This window comes from Equus asinus, chromosome 20 (genome assembly GCF_041296235.1).
Source record: "Equus asinus isolate D_3611 breed Donkey chromosome 20, EquAss-T2T_v2, whole genome shotgun sequence".
Taxonomy (NCBI): Eukaryota; Metazoa; Chordata; class Mammalia; order Perissodactyla; family Equidae; genus Equus; species Equus asinus.
The window spans coordinates 89,786,015-89,798,614 of record NC_091809.1 but is presented as its reverse complement, the minus strand read 5'-3'; the positions used below and the strand labels follow the sequence as shown (position 1 = coordinate 89,798,614).

Genomic DNA, 12,600 nt, shown 5'->3' with positions numbered 1-12,600 from the left:
ATCATGTGATGTCTCAGCATCTATCTGTGAAGTAAGAGGAAACAAGAACAGGCTTTGGTTAGTTGAGGGTCAAAATTTGTGCAGAGCTATAAGATTCATGGACAATGTCTCAGTGCTTATTAACATAATTCATCCTCTATCCTTTTGAGACTCTGGGAAAAAGTGTACCTACGCATAAAAGAAGGTTCAAGATAAATCTTAAGATAACGATTTTAATATAATAAAAGTGAATTTTAAAGACTTATGTGCCTGAAATTTTGGGACATGGACATAAATAGGAGACACATACATTATGAAGAAACAGAGATTTCGGGAGTGTACTAGTCTTCAAGAGCTGCAAAATAAAATACCACAGACTGGGTGACTTAACCAATAGAAACTTATTTTCTTACAGTTTTATGGGCTAGAAGTCCAAAATCAAGGTGTCAGGAGGGTTAGTCTCTTAAGGCCTCTCTTTTTGGCTTGCAGGTGGCTCTCTTCTTTGGTGTTCATGTGGTCTACTCTCTGTGCATGCATGTCTGTTTCCAAAGTTTGTTTTCTTAGAGACGCTAGTCATATTGGATTAGTGCCGCCTCTAATGATCTCATTTTAACTTAACTACTTATTTACCGGCGTTATCTGCAAAGATGGTTGAGTATGAGGTACTAGAGTTTAGGATTTTAGTATAAAAATCTTGAGGGATACAATGAGCCTTAACAAGAAAGTAAAATTAGAGAGTAGAGGTGTTATCTCCATTCTTAGGGATCTTCTGGAAGAGAATAAGTAGCCACAATGAGAACCCTAACTAGTCTTTGATTTTGAATGACTTATTGTTGAAAAATATCTTCAGACATAAACAATTTCATTTAATCTTCACTACACAGGTGTTATTATTCATAAGAGAAACAGAACTTGAATGATTTGTCTAGATGAAAGAATCATATATTGAAATCACTAATAAGTGACAAAGCTACAGAAAAAATTTAATTCTGTGTATTTAATTCCAGTACTCTTTCTTTGAAATCTTAGCCAATAGGTCAGTAGTGTGTAGAATACCCTTTGTTTCCTCTTTTGATTATGAAAGCAATGTTAAAGACATAGTTAAACCTATGTTTTAAAATCATCAATGTTATTAATAAAAGATGTAAAGAGGGACAAGGGGCAACAAACTTGTAACTGCTTCCATATTTCTGTACAATATAAGTTGGAAATAGCTGGCATTTATTGTACACATTACACGTTTTTTTGTTGAAGTAATTTCATAGTTCACTCTTGGCCCCTTTATATTTGGTCTCCTCTCCTCATTTTTAGATTCTTGATTTTGTTAATTCACTTTTTGAGAATTTTTCAAATAATTGTATCAAAAAGTATAGTTGACAGACTAATGTTGGCAAAATGGTGGACTAGAAATCTCCAAGTCCTTGTTCTCCCACAGAAACACTAAGTAAGCAACAGACTGACCAAAATAGCTTTATGAGAGTTATAGAAACTAAGTAAGAATGTGTAGCAACCAAGTGAACGCCCAATGAAGAAAATGCCACATTCAAAATGGCAGGAATTTTTGTGGTATTTTTCTTATGCTTGCCCCACTTGCTCCCTTGTGCAGTATGGTGCAGGCATTAGGAACTCATCCAATTCCTGGTTCCTCCCTTGTGATGGAAGGTAAAAAAGTGGAACTTGTATGCAACAGTTGGCTTATCTGTAGGTTGCCTGAGGAACTGATTCCTGGTTTGCCTGACTTGGAGCTCAGGTAGCAATGATGGCATTCTTTGTATATTGGGTTGGAGGTTGCTGAAGGAAGTAGTGGATACAGCAATGTGTGAGTGTGAGACTACAGGGTTCTACAGACCTGAGTGAACCTGAGGGAAAGAAGTTACAGATGAGGTATATAATTGAACATCTAAATTTCTAAGAAGAAGCATGGGTGAAACTCAGGGAAGTAAGGCATTTAAGAGAAGCTAATATTATGAGGCAATTGGGGAAAAGAAAAGCATGTGCACAAGCCCAAGGGAGATACATGCACAGAAAAGGCCTGTGAAGACTTAAGATTTCTTGCTGGTTTGAGTAGTGAAGATCTCCATCTTCATGGAGACAGTCTGCAAAGACAGGGAGAATGGTGTATTTTTTTCAAATCCCAATTTTCAATAAAATGTTACAATGCATACAAAGAAACAGTAACATGGCCCACTCAAGGGAAAAACATCAATCTTTAGAAACCAAGCTTAAGAAACACAGGATTTGGAATTACTTTGCAAAGACTTTAAAACAACTGTTTTAAATATGCTCAAAGAACTGAAGGAGAACACACAGGGAGAACTAAATAAAATCATAAGATCAATATATGAACAAAATGAGAATATCAATAAAGAGAGAAAAAGTAGAAAAGAAGCAAACAGAAATTCTGGATCTGAAAAATACGGTTACTGAATTGTAAAATTCTTTAGAGGGATTTAACTGAAGGCTCAAATAGGCAGAAGAAAAAATCAGCAAATTTCAACACAAGTCATTTGACATTATCAGGTTGAGGATCAAAAAGAAAAATGAATGAAGAAATGTGAACAAAACCAGAACTTGTGGGATACTAGTAAACTGATCCATATACTCATTATGGAAGTCCCCAAAGGAAAGGAGAGAGAAAAAAGGGCAGAGAGCTTATTTGAAGAAATAACAGCTGAAAACTACAGAAATTTGAGGAAAGAAATGGATATACAAATACAAGAAGCTCAAGGAACTCCAAGTAGGATAAAGAGACCCACACCAACACACATTATCACCAAACTGTTAAAAGTAAAAAACAAAGAGAGAATCTTGAACACAGTAAGATAAAAACTACTTATCATGTTCAAAGGAGCCACAATAAAATTATCAGCAGATTTCTCAGTAGAAACTTTGTAGGCCAGAAGGCAGTGGGATGATATATTGAAAGCACTGAAAATAAAAACTGGCCAACTGAGCATTCTTTATTTGGGAAAACTGTACTTCAAAAATGGGGGAGAAATCAAGACATTCTCTGGAAAACAAAAGCTGAAGAAGTTCATTAGCACTAGAAGTGCCGTTCAAGAAATGTAATGGGAGTCCTTCAAATTGAAATGAAAGGATGTTAAACAGTAACCCAAAGCCATAAAAATATAAAATTGTCTTGTAAAAGTAAAGACATGGTTTATTAGCCACGGTTCTCCAGAGAAACAGAATCAACAGAATGTGTGTATATATATTTATTTCTATTTATTTTATGTGGAAATTTATTTTAAGGAATTGGCTCACATGATTATGAAGGCTGCCAAGTCCAAAATTTGCAGCTGGACTGGCAGACTGCAGAAAATGAAAGAGCTGATGTTGCAGTTGAAGTCTGAAGATTGTCTTCTGGAAGAATTCCCTCTTGCTCAAAGGAAGTCACTTTTGTTGCCTTCAAGTATTTGATTGAAAGGATGAGGTCCACCCACATAATGGAGAGCAATGTGATTTACTCAACACCCACTGATTTAAATGCTAGTCTCATTCAAAAACAACCTCACAGAAACATCCAGAATAATGTTTGACCACATATTTTGTCACAGTGGGTCACAGTGACCCAGCCAAGTGGACACACAAAATATTAGAGCCTATAATGTTGTAATTTTACTTTCTAATTCTACTTTAATTATTCTTTAGGATTTAAAAGACAAAAATCACATAAAATAATTTTAAATATATGCTATATTTATAAAAGATGTAATTTGTGACATCAATGACATAAAGGGGGGCCTAACTGTAATGGAGTAGAATTTTCCTGTGTTCTTGAAGTTAAGCTGGTACAGTTTAAAACAGACTGTTATAACTTTAGGATGTTATGTATAAACTCTGTGATAACCCCCCCAAAATGTTTATAGAATATACACAATTCAACAAAAAGCTATAACCGTTGTAGACATATATGCACCAAACTTCAGAGCTTCTAAATATATGAAGCAAAATTTGACAGAATTGATAGGAGAAATAGACAACTCTGCAATAATGGTAGGAGACTTCAATACTCCACTTTTACTAATGAATAGAACAATTAGGCAGAAGATCAGTAAGGAAATAGAAGACTTGAACAACATTCTATACCAACTGGACCTAACAGACATATACAGAACATTCTACCCAACAACAGCAGAATACACTTTCTTCTCAAGTGTACATGGAACATTTTCCAGGACAGACCAAATGTTAGACTACAAAACAGTCAATAAATTTCAAAAGCTTAAAATCTTACAAAGTATCTTTTCCAATCATAATGGAATGAAACTAGAAATCAGCAGAAGGAAAAGAGAAAAATAGATGAAATGGATAAATTCTTAGAAACGCAATCTATCAAGTCCATCAAGACTGGGTGACAAACAAATGGAAAATCTGAGCAAATCTATAACTGTTAAGAATATTGAATCAGTATTCAAAAATCTCTCAACAAACAAAAGCCCAAGACCAGAAGACTTCACTGGTGAATTCTACCAAACGTTTAAAGAAGAATTAATCCTAATCCTCCTCAAACTTTTTCAAAAAATCAAAGAGGAAATACTTCTAGACTATTTCTTTGAGGCCAGCTTTACTCTGATTCTGAAGCCAGACAAGGAAACTACAAGAAAGTAAAACTACAGGCCAATATCTCTGGTGAAAAGTCATGCAATATTCCCCAACAAAAAACTAGTAAACTGAATTCAATAACATATTAAAAGTATTATACACCATGACCAATTAGGATCTATTCCGTGAATGTAATTTTCATTCAATATGTGATATGTTTCAATATACGAAAATAAATCATTCTAATATGCTACATTAACAGAATGGACAAAGCCACATGATCATCTTAATTGATGCAGAAAAAACTTCTTTTATAATTCAACACCCTTTTGTGATAAAAAATACTCAACAAATTAGGAAAAGAAGGAAACTATCTCAATATAATAAAGGTCATTTATGAAAAGCCTTCAGCCAACATCATGCTTAATGGTGAAAAACTGAAAGCTTTCCCTCAAAATACAGGAACAAGATCAGCACGCCTGCTTTCCTCAGCTGTTTGACATAGTACTGGAAGTCCCAGTCAGAGAAATTAGGCAAGGAAAAGAAATAAAAGTTACCCAAATTGGAAGGAAAGAAATAAAATGATTTTTCCACAGTTGATATGATATTATATGTAGAAACCCGTAAAGATTCCACAAAAGCAGTTAGAACTTATAAATTCAGCAAATTTTTAGGTATATCAAAACACAAATATCAGTTGTATTTTTATAGAGTAATGATGAACAACCTGAAAGAAACTAAGAAAACCATCTCATTTCCTATAGCATCAAAAAGAATAAAAATCTTTAGAATAAAGTTAAGGAAGGATCTGAAAGATCTGTACATTGAAAACAAGAAAATGTTGCTTTATGAAATTAAAAACACAAATAAACGGAGATGTATCCCATGTTCACGGACTGGAAGTGTTAGTATTGTTAAGATGTCAACACTATGCCAAAACGGCCTGCAGATTCACTGAAATTTTTACAGCTTTTAGGTTTAAAGTGGAGTCTTTAACCAAGTATTTTTGGTTGACCTCCATGGTAGTCTGTAAACTTCCTCAATTTGTATGGAAAAAATCCTGGCACCATCATCATCATCATCATCATCATCATCATCATCATCATTACTTATTCTGGGGAGAGGATCTGTTTAGCTTTCACGAAATAATCAAAACATTTCACTCCCCAAATAAGAAACACAGAAAGGTATTGTTTTCTCAAAATTTTGACCAACATTCACATCCCTGAAACTTCAAATTTTTAATGATTGACCTTTGCTTTTGTGACATAACTTATTTACATGGAATGAATTTTGCTGTTAATGAGAAGTATGTAAAGAAATTGACTTTAAATACTTAAACAATGGCTTCTATATTTTTCCTGAACTGATTTTAGTCCCCTTCATCACATATATACTTTTTATATGTGTAAAATTCTATTTCTGGACAATCTGTTTCATATTTCCTTCTGGTTATTTTTGTGCCAATATCAAAGTGAATTAAAAATTCTAGTTTTATAATAAATTTAATGCATAGCACGACTATATTACTCTTATTGTCTTCAATATTAAGGCTCTTTTCATGTCTATTTTTCCAGATTGACCTCAGAATTTCTGCATTGAGTTCTAAAATTTCACAGAACTTTGATTGGAATTTTGTTAAATCTGTAGATTAATTTTGAAAAGAAAAAAGAAGTGCCATCTTTATGGTATCAACTCTTTTCATTTAGTAGTGAGGACTCTATCTTCCTTTATTTATATGTTTAAAAATCTGTTATTATAATTCTGTACTTCTTCACTCTTGTTATATATTTTATTAATCTGGGATATATTTAGTGAATATGATTTTTCTTCATTATACATTCCATTGTCTGTTTCTAGCATATGGAAGATGATTAAATTGATTTTTTTAGTTTATTTGTATTGGTTTTTATTTCACCTACTCTGGTAAACTCTTGTCACTTTTAAATGTTTTTAAAATTTTTTCCACCATATTATTATAATAACCAAGTAGCTGTTGCTAGTAAAGTAAATATTTTGTATTTATTATTTTATATATTGTAACTTTTTTTGTTATTTTGTCTTGTATATCATACACTTTCCTAAACTGTTGTCAATTCTTACAATTTTCCCATTGATACTCTTTCTTTGGTATTTTAGGTAGACCAAAATTTGCTTCAAAACAATGAAGTTTTCCCTCTTTACAAATATTAACATCTCTTAATTTTTGTTTTATTTCTCACTGAAATGGTTGGAAATTCATGAGCAGTGTAAAATAATTGTGGTGGCAAATATCTTCAGTTTTTAAAGTGAATTTAGTGGAAATTCAGCTAAAATTTTCATTAAACATTATGTCTTTTGTTTTTTGAAGTTATATGCCTTTTAGCAAATGTAATGAAGTAGGTTTTTGTTTTTAATGGGTATTTTAGTTAATACCAATGATTCCTGAAACTACTTTTTGATCTGAGAATATTGAATTTAGAATTTACTATTCTAAACCTCTTTGTTTATCATTTATTTGGTGCAGTTTTACTGAGTATCGTATGTAACACTGAGAAATGCATGCTTTTGGTTAGTTTTTTTGAATGTGTTGTTTTATTATGTTTTTTTCACATGGTCTGCTGACTGGAAAGTCCCATCCTTTTGAGGGCATCTCTTCATCTTAGAACTCAGAATCATTTCTCTCCTATTTCCTGCTCACGGACTTTGATCTATACGAAAGTGAGGAGCCTGAGAGAAGGAGTTGCTAAAGGTGAAGAATCAAACAAGGAAAGCCAACAATGGAAGCTAAGATATGGCCTATAATCAAATTCAGAGATCAGGACAGAATTACAGGAACATGGGACACATCCATCCCTTCACCTTAGGATGCAGGTCATTGACTGGCTTACTTACTACTTCAGGAGGGGCTTGGAAGGGGCTCTCAGGCTGCAATGCCTTCTGTAGCTCCTTCTGCTTTCCTGGCTTTAGCTTTTTGTTGTTCAGAGCAGATGCCTGACTTATCTTGACATTCCTGGAGATTGGGGTTTTAGAATAAATTAGGTCCTTGAGATGCCCTGCTTTGGTGTGCTGTTCTAGAAGCCCTCCCCACTCTATTTTAAGCATTCTCCAGGGTCTAACGCTTTTTACATTTAAATGGGAAAAAGCCTCCAGTGATCTCAGCAGTTAGTCAAGTAATTTCTGCGGCAGAGTCATTCAACCCCAATCCCAGGAGCATCCCAGCAGATGGACAGATTTGCACTCCAGAATCCCGAGAGCTTAAATCACCCTTCTTTGATGAATAATGCCACTCACTACAGGATAGTTCTGAAGTATTCCATCCCTAAATGTATCTTCCTTCATATCCCTGTATGATGGTTTTGGGGAAGGGTATTGGCAGCTAACTTCTGCCTTTCCCATTGCCCTTGTGACAGGAGTTAAGCTTGGTGGCTACTATGGCCCCAAGTCTTCCAATACCTCTGGTCTGACACTTCTTAGTAGACTTAAGTTTATTTCCCCTTGTGTCAGAGTAGTTGTTCTCCCCGGATCTGACTCCTCAAAAGCAATTTTCTGTATTCCATTCCCCTTAGCTTCTCCTCTTCAGATCATGCACTGCTGCAAACTAACCTGAGAGGTTGCAGATACTTATCAATGCCATTAAATCTTCATGGTCAGCAGAGGCATTCCCTGGGGTCTTTAGCATGCTCCTAAGTTGGCATCTTCATCATCAAATATAGTGCATGAAGATATAGCTGATTTACACTTTACCCAAGTCTTCCTAGAGCTAGCACTCATGTTTCATATCCTTGGCCAACTTTAGCTGCATAGACCTTGAATGACGTATTTGATTTCCTCTTTGGTATGCAGAATTGCTGTGTAGCCCTTCTGAATATAAAATCCTGTTTATCACTGGTACTTCCAAGCTAGGGCAAAAGGTCATCTTGGAGGTTGAACTGGGGACTCAGCGTGCTTCTACAGCTTAGCAGAGAGGACCATAGTCGAACCTCCCTGAGCCCTGGAATTTTCTCCTTTTTCTAAATTCTCTCCATGTTGCTGAGTCTCCCTCAGTCCTGACTCAAGATTTTAAAGCATGCATCCTCAAGAAGAGCCCAGCGATCAGAACAGTGCCCCTGTACCGGGGATATTTTACTGACAGTTTATGTTTCTCAGATTTGATACCTGTGGTCTGACTCTGGGTATTCAATTTCCATTCCTCCCTCTCCCTGTAGCTCATCACCATGAGCTCACTATTTCTGTGCCCTCTCCTAATCTCTCTCTGTGTCTCTTTATCTCCCTTCTATCACTATCATAAAGTCTATGCCACTGTTAAGAAGGAGATAATGGGGACAGTGACAGGCCACAGCCCATAAAGGAGCTTCCCTGCCTGCAGTGACAGAGACAGTGGCAAAGTGATTAGTAGTGACCACAGGAGTCCTCATTTCTGACACACATCTAGAATTCTGTCATAGCCTCTTATGGCAGAGGGATTCATCAGGGTTCCCTTCCGTGAAGCATCCAGCATATTACTTCAGGTGAGGAACAGTGAGGCTCAATCAGTCCATCCTTCATAGACATGCCACTGTCTGCTACATCATTCCTATCCCTTAAGTTCAGTGTCTGTCTTGTCAAGTTCCTGTAATTCTTGGTAGTTTTATAGACTCATCTACTTATTTTAATGTAATCATATAGCTATTTATTTATTCAGCAAACATTACTGAGTTTCAATTTGATTCTGGCACTTCTGGAATTTGCCCTGGGACCACTGCCATAAGCAAAACAGTTCCCTAGTCTTCACAGACTGACACACTGACAGCTTTATAGTACAAGTAATCAGTGCAATGGCATGACTAGAAAAGTGATTTGGTAGGAAAGAAAAAGAGACACGCCATGCTACCTTACAGAATTTGGGGACAGCCTCATAGAAGACAGGTTGCTAGGACTGAATTTATGTGAATAAGCAGGAATGTACAGCTCAGTTATTTGCTAATTGTCCTTTGCTTCCTGGCCAGGAAAATAAATACATCTTCGCATGTTTGCTTCCCAGGAATATATTTACTTCTGCTTTTCCTCTGAGAATCATTGACGGACATCTTCTTCACTTTAGCAATTAGTTTTCAAAAAGAAGGTCTGGGCTTTTCCTCTAGACTCACAGACTATACAGAGCAAAGAAGAGGCAGGTTAATCTCAGACACATGCATCTCTGCCTCTCTCTTTCACTCATTGAAGTTTGGCTTCATTCTCCACTGCTCTGCTGACACTGCTCCTATCAAAGCAATGGGTGGCCTTCCACAAACGCACAGCTGTTCTCTGTCTTCTCAGGTAAAAAGTGAGAAATGGGTTGAAATCTGCAGCATAAGGGGAGTAGTTAAGAAAGTGCATTAATTTTCTTACTCTGTAAAATGTTAAGCATTGATTGCAAATTTTTGCAAGACTATGAGATTCTCCTGAAGGTCTCAATAAAAATATGTCACTCTTACTTGAAGTTATAAGTGGATTTGAATCTAGAAGGAAAACAAAGGCTGGGAGACCATGTGCCCAACAGGCATTTTAGGTTTTGTAGCTGCCATGTTCAGAGTTTTGGGGCCATACTGCACTCATCATTGATTTATAAAAAAGACAGAGTTATCCATAGATGCATAATTCACAAGAACTCAGTTATTCTTGACTCTTTTTATGTATACATATACACGTGTACCCCTACTTTATACAGAAAAATGCAAATTATTTCAGACTGTGTCAGTCTTTTAAGACAAACATACAGACACAAAGATGTCCAGTTTCAAGTTTTTTGTTTTCATGTTTGAGAGATGAATCACACAGAGAAGGCAAACAGAGAGCTTATTTAATTGGTACTTTGCTAACATAAGGATGTCAGAAATACCGAATGGTTGTCACATTGTGATAAGAGATAGACATAGCAAAAGTTTGAAACAGAGAAGCAGACTCATGGAGACAAAGAAAAAGGCAAGAGGCCACTGATCTCATGCTCAGTGATCTTTTATTATTAATGTTAATAGTAATGATAAGTATAACTGATTTAGCATAATTTATATGTAATAACCTTTGGAACATTGTTTGTCAGTCCTAAATGTATGGTTTTATTCCATGGTTTAAATTCACTAAAGGATTTTAATGTCAGAGTTTAATGTCATCTGCATCTTAGGAAAAACCCTCTGACTTCAGAGTGGAGAGTGGTTTGAATGGTGTAATATCAAAGTCTGAGAGATCTAAGGAAATGATCCAGGTGAGAGAAGCTGGGAGTGTGCATAAGGAAGTGACATTGGGAGTTGAGTAAAACGAGTGGATATAAAAGCAGTCAAAAATAAAGTCAACTGGAACTGGTGGTTAGGTAAAAGGGATGAGAGATAAGAATGAGTAAAAATTGTTTCCAAATTTATATATTGGTTTGGGAGGGTCAATAATGATATAGTTCAAAAAAACACTAACAAAAAAGAGGGAGAGCAGATTTAGGAAAGATAGGTGAGTTAGTTCAATCTTGTGTATGTTGAGTGCATGGTATAGATATTTACGAAGAATCAGAAAATGGACTTGTGTCCCAGAAAGTTATTTGACTTAAAAACATAGATATGAAAGAAATTAAATATGTAAATGTTAAAACCATGCAAAGGGATAAACTTAATCAGACATAATGTACAGAATAGGGAAGAGAGGAGAAGATGAGACTGTGGAATCAACGACTATAGTGGTAGGTAGATGGAGAAGGTGGTTAGATGGAGGACATAGGAGGAACAACTGTAGAGTACTGTATTCTGGAAACTGAGAGACACTCATTTAAAAAACAACAGATTGATTTACAGTGTCCAACAATGCCAAGAGGTAATAAGAAGGGTCCTTTCAAGTTGACATTCCAAATTATAAATAATTGAATGGTAGAGTTTAAACAGCTCTCTAAAAGCAGGGAATGCTTACTCTTATCTATAAATGAAAGTAGACCTATCCTAATTCAGAAATGTAGATGTCTCACTTTTGAAAAGTTGTCCCAAGCAAGGGAGATTTTCTTCCCTGTATCTAACTTATTCTCTTGTGTTGCTGTTTAAGCTTTCCTCTTCTCATGAAGATGGTAGCCAGATCTGGACAATGTGATAATGCATCAGGAATGAAGCAATCATGTTTTTGGTCTCTTTTCCCTCTTCCATCTCTGAACCATTGATGGTGGTCCTTAGTAATTCCAGCTGGAGGCTACTCCAGCCTTCCCTTTTCCTGATCGGCACCCCAGCTTTGCAGGAAAGGCGGCATTGGATAGCTTTGACACTGTGTCTTTACCTCCTGCCTTAGGTGGGCAATGCCACCACCATCTTCATCATCTGGACCTACTCATCTTTGCACTAGCTTATGTACCTCTTCTTGGCTGTGCTGTCTGACAGTGGCCTGGTCCTGGCTTCCTCCACTGCACCCAAAACATTGCAGTGCTCCTAGTTCATGTCCATGAGATTGGGTATACTCCTCTACCTGATCCACATGTTCTTCATTCATGCATTCTCTTCCATGGGATCAGGTGTACTTGTGGCCGTGGCTCTGGATTGCTATGTAGCCATATGTCACCCTCTACACCATTCCACCATTGTGCATCGAGGGTTTATAGGATGCATTGTCATGGCAGTGCTGGTGAGGGGATTACTTTTCCTCTCCTTCCCTATCCTGCTGCATAGCCTTGTCTTCTGCCAGGTCACAATTGTAGGCCATGCTTATTGTGAATGTATGGCTGTGGTAAAACTTGCCTGCTTGGAAACTACAGTGAATTGATCTTATGGGTTGGCAGTAGCATTGCATATGGTTGGGCTAGATGTCCTGGCCATTGGTATTTCCTACGCCATCATCCTCCAGGCAGTGCTGAATATACTAGGGGGTGAGGCCCAACTTAAGGCCTTTAGCACTTTTGGGTCTCATATTTGTGTAATCCTGGTCTTCTATGTCCTTGGAATATTCTCCTTCCTCACGCACTACTTTGGTCACCATGTATCCCATCATGTCCATGTTCTTCTGGTCACGCTTTACCTCTTTGTGCCACCTGCACTCAATCCTCTTGTCAACATGGTGAAGACTCGGCAGATCTGCTGGTGAGTGCTCAGGGTATTCTACACAAAAGGACAGATCTAA

The 12,600-nt window shown here is 36.6% G+C and overlaps 1 pseudogene; it reads left to right on the top strand.

Moving 5' to 3' along the window:
- The first annotated feature begins 11,610 nt into the window (after positions 1–11,610).
- LOC106828909 (olfactory receptor 52L1-like) lies at positions 11,611–12,600 on the top strand (annotated as a pseudogene).